This window comes from Martes martes (assembly GCF_963455335.1).
Source record: "Martes martes genome assembly, chromosome: 6".
In the NCBI taxonomy this organism is placed as follows: Eukaryota; Metazoa; Chordata; class Mammalia; order Carnivora; family Mustelidae; genus Martes; species Martes martes.
The window spans coordinates 21278007-21284921 of NC_137893.1; positions in this window are offsets into that span (position 1 = coordinate 21278007).

Consider the following 6915-nt stretch of genomic DNA (forward strand, 5'->3'; position numbering starts at 1 on the left):
GAAGCTAAGAAAAAGAGAGATAAACAACTACTGGATGACAAGGGGTGAATTCAAGAGATAAGTGATACCATAAGATGAAACAACATTAGAATAATTGGGATCTAAGAAGAAGTGGGGGCAGAAGGTATGTTGGACCAAATTATAGCAGAGAATTTCCCTAATTTGGCAAAGGGAACAAGCATCAAAATCTAGGGGACACAGAGAATCGCCCCTCAAAATCAATAAAAATAGGTCCACACCACATTATCTAATAATAAAACTTACAAGTCTCAGTGACAAAGAGAAAATCCTGAAAGCAGCTCAGGACAAGAGGTCTGTGACATACAACAGTAGAAATATTAGACTGGTGGCACACCTATCCACAGAGACCTGGCAGGCCAGAAAGGACTGGTATGATATAGTCATAGCACTAACAAGAAAAATATGCAGCCAAGATTACTATATCCAGCTAGGCTGTCATTGAAAATAGAGAAATAAAAATCTTTCAGGACAAACAAAACTTAAAAGAATTTGCAAACACTAAACCAGCCCTCCAGGGAATATTGAAAGGGTCCTCTAAGCAAAGAGAGAGCCTAAAAGTAACATAGACCAGAAAGGAACAGAGACAATATACAGTAACAGTCACCTTACAGGCAATACAATGGCACTAAATTCATATCTTTCAATAGTTACTCTGAATGTAAATGGGCTAAATGCCCCAATTAAAAGACACAGGGTATCAGATCGGATTAAATTTAAAAAAAGACCCATCAATATGCTGTCTACAAGAAACTCATTTTAGACCCAAAGACACCTTCAGATTTAAAGTAAGGGGGTGGGAAACCGTTTACCATGCTAATGGACATCAAAAGAAAGCTGGGATGGCAATCTTTCTATCAGATAAATTAGATTTTAAGCCAAAGACTATAATAATAGATGAGGAAGGACACTATATCATACTCAAAGAGTCTGTCCAACAAGAGGATCTAACAATTTTAAACATCTATGCCCCTAACATGGGAGCAGCCAGTTATATAAACCAATTAATAACAAAATCAAAGAAACACATTGACAACAATACAATAATAGGAGGGGACTTTAACACCCCCCTCACTGAAATGGACAGATCATCTAAGCAAAAGATCAAGGAAATAAGGGCTTTGAATGACACACTGGACCAGATGGACATCACAGATATATTCAGAACATTCCATCCCAAAGCAACAGAATACACATTCTTCTCTAGTGCACATGGAACATTCTCCAGAATAGATCACACCCTAGGTCACAAATCAGGTCTCAACCAGTACCAAAAGACTGGGATCATTCTCTGCATATCTTCAGACCACAGTGCTTTGAAACTAGAACTCAACCACAAGAGGAAAGTTGGAAAGAACTCAAATACATGGCTGCTAAAGAGCATCCTGCTAAAGAATGAATGGGTCAACCAGGAAATTAAAGGAGAAATTTAAAAATTCATGGAAACAAATGAAAATGAAAACACAACTGTTCAAAATCTTTGGGACACAGCAAAGGTGGTCCTGAGAGGAAAGTATATAGCAATACAAGTCTTTCTCAGGAAACAAGAAAGGTCTCAATTACACAACCTAACCTTACACCTAAAGGAGCTAGAGAATGAGTAGCAAAAAAAAGCCTAAACCTATCAGGAAAAGAGAAATCATACATTTCAGAGCAGAAATCAATGAAATAGAAATCAAAAGAACAGTAGAACAAATCAACGAAACCAGGAGCTGGTTCTCTGAAAGAATTAAGAAGATTGATAAACCCCTGGCCAGACTTATCAAAAAAAGAAAGGACCCAAATTAATAAAATCACAAATGAAAGAGGAGAGATCACAACCAACACCACAGAAATACAATTATAAGAACATATTATGAGGGGTGTCTGGGTGGCTCAGTCGTTGAGCATCTGCCTTTGGCTCAGGCCATGATCCCAGGGTCCTGGGATCGAGCCCCATGTCAGACTCCCTGCCCTGCGTGGAGTCTGCCTTTTCCTCTCCCACTCCCCCTGCTTGTGTTCCCTCCCTCGCTGTGTTTTAAAATCCAAAAAAAAAAACAAAAAACAAAAAACAAAAAACATGTTACGAACAACTACACACCAGCAAATTTGACAACCCAGAAGAAATGGATGCATTCCTAGAGACATATAAACTACCAAAACTGAACCAGGAAGAAATAGAAAGCCTGAACATAGCCAGTAAGGAGATATCATCAAATTCTCCCAACAAACAAGAGCCCAGGACCAGACAGCTTCCCCAGGGAATTCTACCAAACACTTAGAGAAGAAGTAATACCTATTCTCCTGAAATTGTTCCAAAAAATAGAAATGGAAGGAAAACTTCCAAACTCATTTTATGAGGCCAGCATTACTTTGATCCCAAAACCAAACAAAGACCCCATCAACAAGGAGAATTACAGAACAATATCCTTGATGAACATGGATGCAAAAATTCTCACCAAAGTATTAGCCAATAGGATCCAACAGTACATTAAAAGGATTATCCACCATGACAAAGTGGGATATAGTACTAAAAAATCAATCAATGTGATAAAATACATTAATAAAAGAAAGAATAAGAACCATATGATACTCTCAATAGATGCTGAAAAGCATTTGACAAAGTATAGCATCCTTTGTTGATCAAAACTCTTCAAAGTGTAGGGATAGAGGGTACATACCTCAATACCATCAAAGCCATCTATGAAAACACACAGCAAATATCATTCTCAATGGGGAAAAACTGAGAGTTTTTCCCCTAAGGTCAAGAACACGGCAGGGATGTCCACTGTCACCATTGCTATGCAACATAGTACTACAAGTCCTAGCCTCAGCAATCAGACAACAAAAAGAAATTAAAGGCATCAAATCGGCAAAGAAGAAGTCAAATGCTCAGTCTTTGCAGATGATATGATACTTTATATGGAAAACCCAAAAGACTCCACTCCAAAACTGCAAGAATGCATACAGGAATTCAGTAAAGTGTCAGGATAGAAAATCAATGCCCAGATATCTTGCATTTCTATACAACAACAGCAAGACAGAAGAAAGAGATATTAAGGAATCAATCCTATTTATAATTGCACCCCAAACCTTAAGATACCTAGGAATAAACCTAACCAAAGAGGCAAAGAATCTGTACTCAGAAAACTATAAAGTACTCATGAAAGAAATTGAAGAAGAAAAAGAAATGGAAAAACATTCCATGGTCATGGATTGGAAGAACAAATATTATGAAAATGTCTATGCTACCTAAAGCAATCTACACATTTAATGCAATGCTTATCAAAATACCATCAATTTTTTTCAAAGAAATGAAACAATTAATCCTAAAATTTATATGGAACCAGTAAAGACCCCAAATAGCCAGAGAAATGTTAAAAAAGAAAACCAAAGATGGCAGCATCACAATTCCAGACATCAAGCTCTATTACAAAGCTGTCATCATCAAGACAGTATGATACTGGTACAAAAACAGACACATAGATCAATGGAACAGAATAGGGAGCCCAGAAATGGACCCTCAATGTTATGGTCAACTAATCTTCAACAAAGCAGAAAAGAATGTCCAATGGAAAAAAGACAATCTCTTCAGCAAATGGTGTTGGGAAAATTGGACAACCACGTGCAGAAGAATGAAACTGGACCATTTCCTTACACCACACACAAAAGTAGACTCAAAATGGATGAAAGACCTCAGTGTGAGACAGGAATCCATCAAGATCCTTGAGAACACAGGCAGCAACCTCTTTGACCTCAGCCACAAAAACTTCTTCCTAGAAACATTGTCACAGGCAAGGGAAGCAAGGGCAAAAATGAACTATTGAGACTTCCTCAAGATCAAAAGCTTTCGCATAGCAAAGGAAACAGTCAACAAGACCAAAAGACTATGACAGAATGGGAGAAGATTTTTGCAAATGACATATCAGATAAAGGGCTAGTATCCAAAATCTATAGAGAACTTATCAAACTCAACACCCAAAGAACAAATAATCCAATCAAGAAAAGGAGAGAAGATATGAACAGACATTTCTGCAGAGAAGATATCCAAATAGCCAACAGACACATGTAAAAGTGTTCAACATCACTTGGCATCAGGGAAATACAAATCAAAACCACAGTGAGATACCACCTCACACCAGTCAGAATGGCTAAAATTAACAAGTCAGGAAATGAGAGATGTTGGTGAGGATGTGGAGAAAGGGGAACCCCCCTACACTGTTGGTGGGAATGCAAGCTGGTGTGGCCACTCTGGAAAACAGTATGGAGGTTCCTCAAAAAGTTGAAAATAGGGCACCTGGGTGGCTCAGTGGGTTGAGCCACTGCCTTCAGCTCAGGTCATGATCTCAGGGTCTTGGAATCGAGTCCCGCATCGGGCTCTCTGCTCAGCAGGGAGCCTGCTTCCCTCTCTCTCTCTCTCTCTCTGCCTGCCTCTCTGTCTACTGTGATCTCTCTCTGTCAAACAAATAAATTTAAAAAAAAATCTTAAAAAAAAAACCAAAACAAGTTTATTTAAAAAAAAAAAAAGTTGAAAATAGAGCTACCTTACGACCCAGCAATTGCACTACTGGGTATTTACTCTAAAGATACAAATGTAGTGATCCGAAGGGGCACGAGCACCTTAATGTTTATAGCAACAATGTCCACGATAGCCAAACGATGGAAAGAACCTAGATGTCCATCAACAGATGAATGGATAAAGAAGATGTGGTGTATATATATATAATATATATACACACACATATATATATTATATATTATATATTATATATATATTATATATATATAATATATATAATATATATATTATATATATATTATATATATATGGTGTATAAAGAAGATGTGGTGTATATATATATAATATATATATACACACATATATATATATATTATATATATATACACCACATCTTCTTTATACACCACATCTTTATATATAGATACACCACATCTGTATATATATATACACCACATCTTCTTTATATAGATAGATAGATAGATAGATAGATAGATATACACATACATACACCAAATCTTCTCTCTCTATACACACACACACACACACACACACACACACACACACACTGGGATAATATGCAGCCATCAAAAAGCCCACAAAATCTTGCCATTTGCAACAATGTGTATGGAACTAGAGGGTATTATGCTAAGTAAAATAAGTCAATCAGAGAAAGATAATTATCATATGATCTCTCTGATACAAGGAATTTGAGAGGCAGGGCAGGGGGGTCCCAGGAGGTAGGAGGGAAAAAATGAAATAAGATGGGATTGGGAGGGAGACAAATCATAAGAGACTCTTAATCTCAGCAAACAAACTGAGGGTTGCTAGGGGGGAGGGGGGAGGGATAGGGTGCCTGGGTTATGGACATTGGGGAGGGTATGTGTTATGGCGAGTGCTGTGAATTGTGTAAGACTGATGATTCACAGATCTGTACCCCTGAAGCAAATAATATATTATATGTTAATTTTTAAAAAGTCAGTATCCAAATTTATAAAGAATTTATACAACTCAACACCTAAAAACAAATAATCCAACTAAAGAAAGGCAGAAGTCCCCTGGAATAATACAGTACATGTTAATTAATTGAATTTAAATTTTAAAAATGTTTTAAATTTTAAAATTTGAAAATAAAAATAAAAATGGGCAGAAAACATGAACAGACATTTCTCCAAGGAAGACATCCAGATAGCCAACAGATACATGGAAAGATGCTCAACATCACTAATCATCAGGGAAATACAAATCAAAACCACAGTGAGCTATCACCACACATCTGTCAGAATGGCAAAAATCAAAAACACAAGAAACAACAAGTGCTGGCAAAGATGTGGAGAAAAAGGAGTCCTTGTGCACTGTTGGTGGGAATGTTGGCGCAGCCACTGTGGAAAACAGTTTGGAGGTTCCTCAAAAAGTTAAAAACAGAATTACTGTATAATTCAGTAATTCCACTACTGGGTTTTTACCCAATGAATATGAACACACTAATTCAAAAAGCTATATGCACCCCTATTTTATTGCAGCATATTTACAATAGCCAATTTACAGAAGTAGCCCAAATATCCAATGGAATATTATTCAGCCCTTTAAAAAAACAACAACAATGAAATCTTGCCATTTGCAACAACATGGATGGATGTAGAGGGTATAATGCTAAGTGAAATAAGTCAGAGAAAGACAAATACTATACGATTTTACTTATATGTAGAATTTAGGAACAAAGAAAGGAGGGGGGAAAAAACCAGGCTCTTAGGGGTGCCTGGTGGCTCAGTTGGTGAAGCATCTGCCTTTGGCTCCAGTCATGATCACAGGCTCTTGGGGTCAAGCCCTGCATCCTTTTCCCTGCTCTGCAGGGAGCCTGCTTCTCCCTCTCCCTCTGCCTGCCACTCTTCCTGCTTGTGCTTTCTTTTTCAAATAAATAAATAAAAACTTGTTTTAAAAAACAGACTCATATATACTGAGCAAACTGCTGGTTACCAGAGGGGAACAAACTGGTGAAGGGGATTAAGTTTACATCTATTGTGATGAGCACTGACTAATGTACAGAATTGCTGAATCATTACATTGTACACCTGAAACTAATATAACACCATAGGTTAACTGAGAGACAACCAAGAGCTAGGAAGGGTTGAACAAAGGATAAAGTTCATCTCCTGTAGGAGATGACTCCTTTAAGTTAAGAAGAGATGGTTGTTTTATCTAGAAACCAACACAGAGAGTCAAGGAAAATGGAAAATCAGGGGAAATTTTACTAACAACAGAACAAGACAAAACCCCAGAAAAATACCTTAATGAAACACAGATAAATGATGTACCTCATAGAGTTAAAATAACAGTCATAAATATGTTCACTAAGGTTAAGAGAACAATGAATGAACAAAGAGAAAATTTCAACAAAA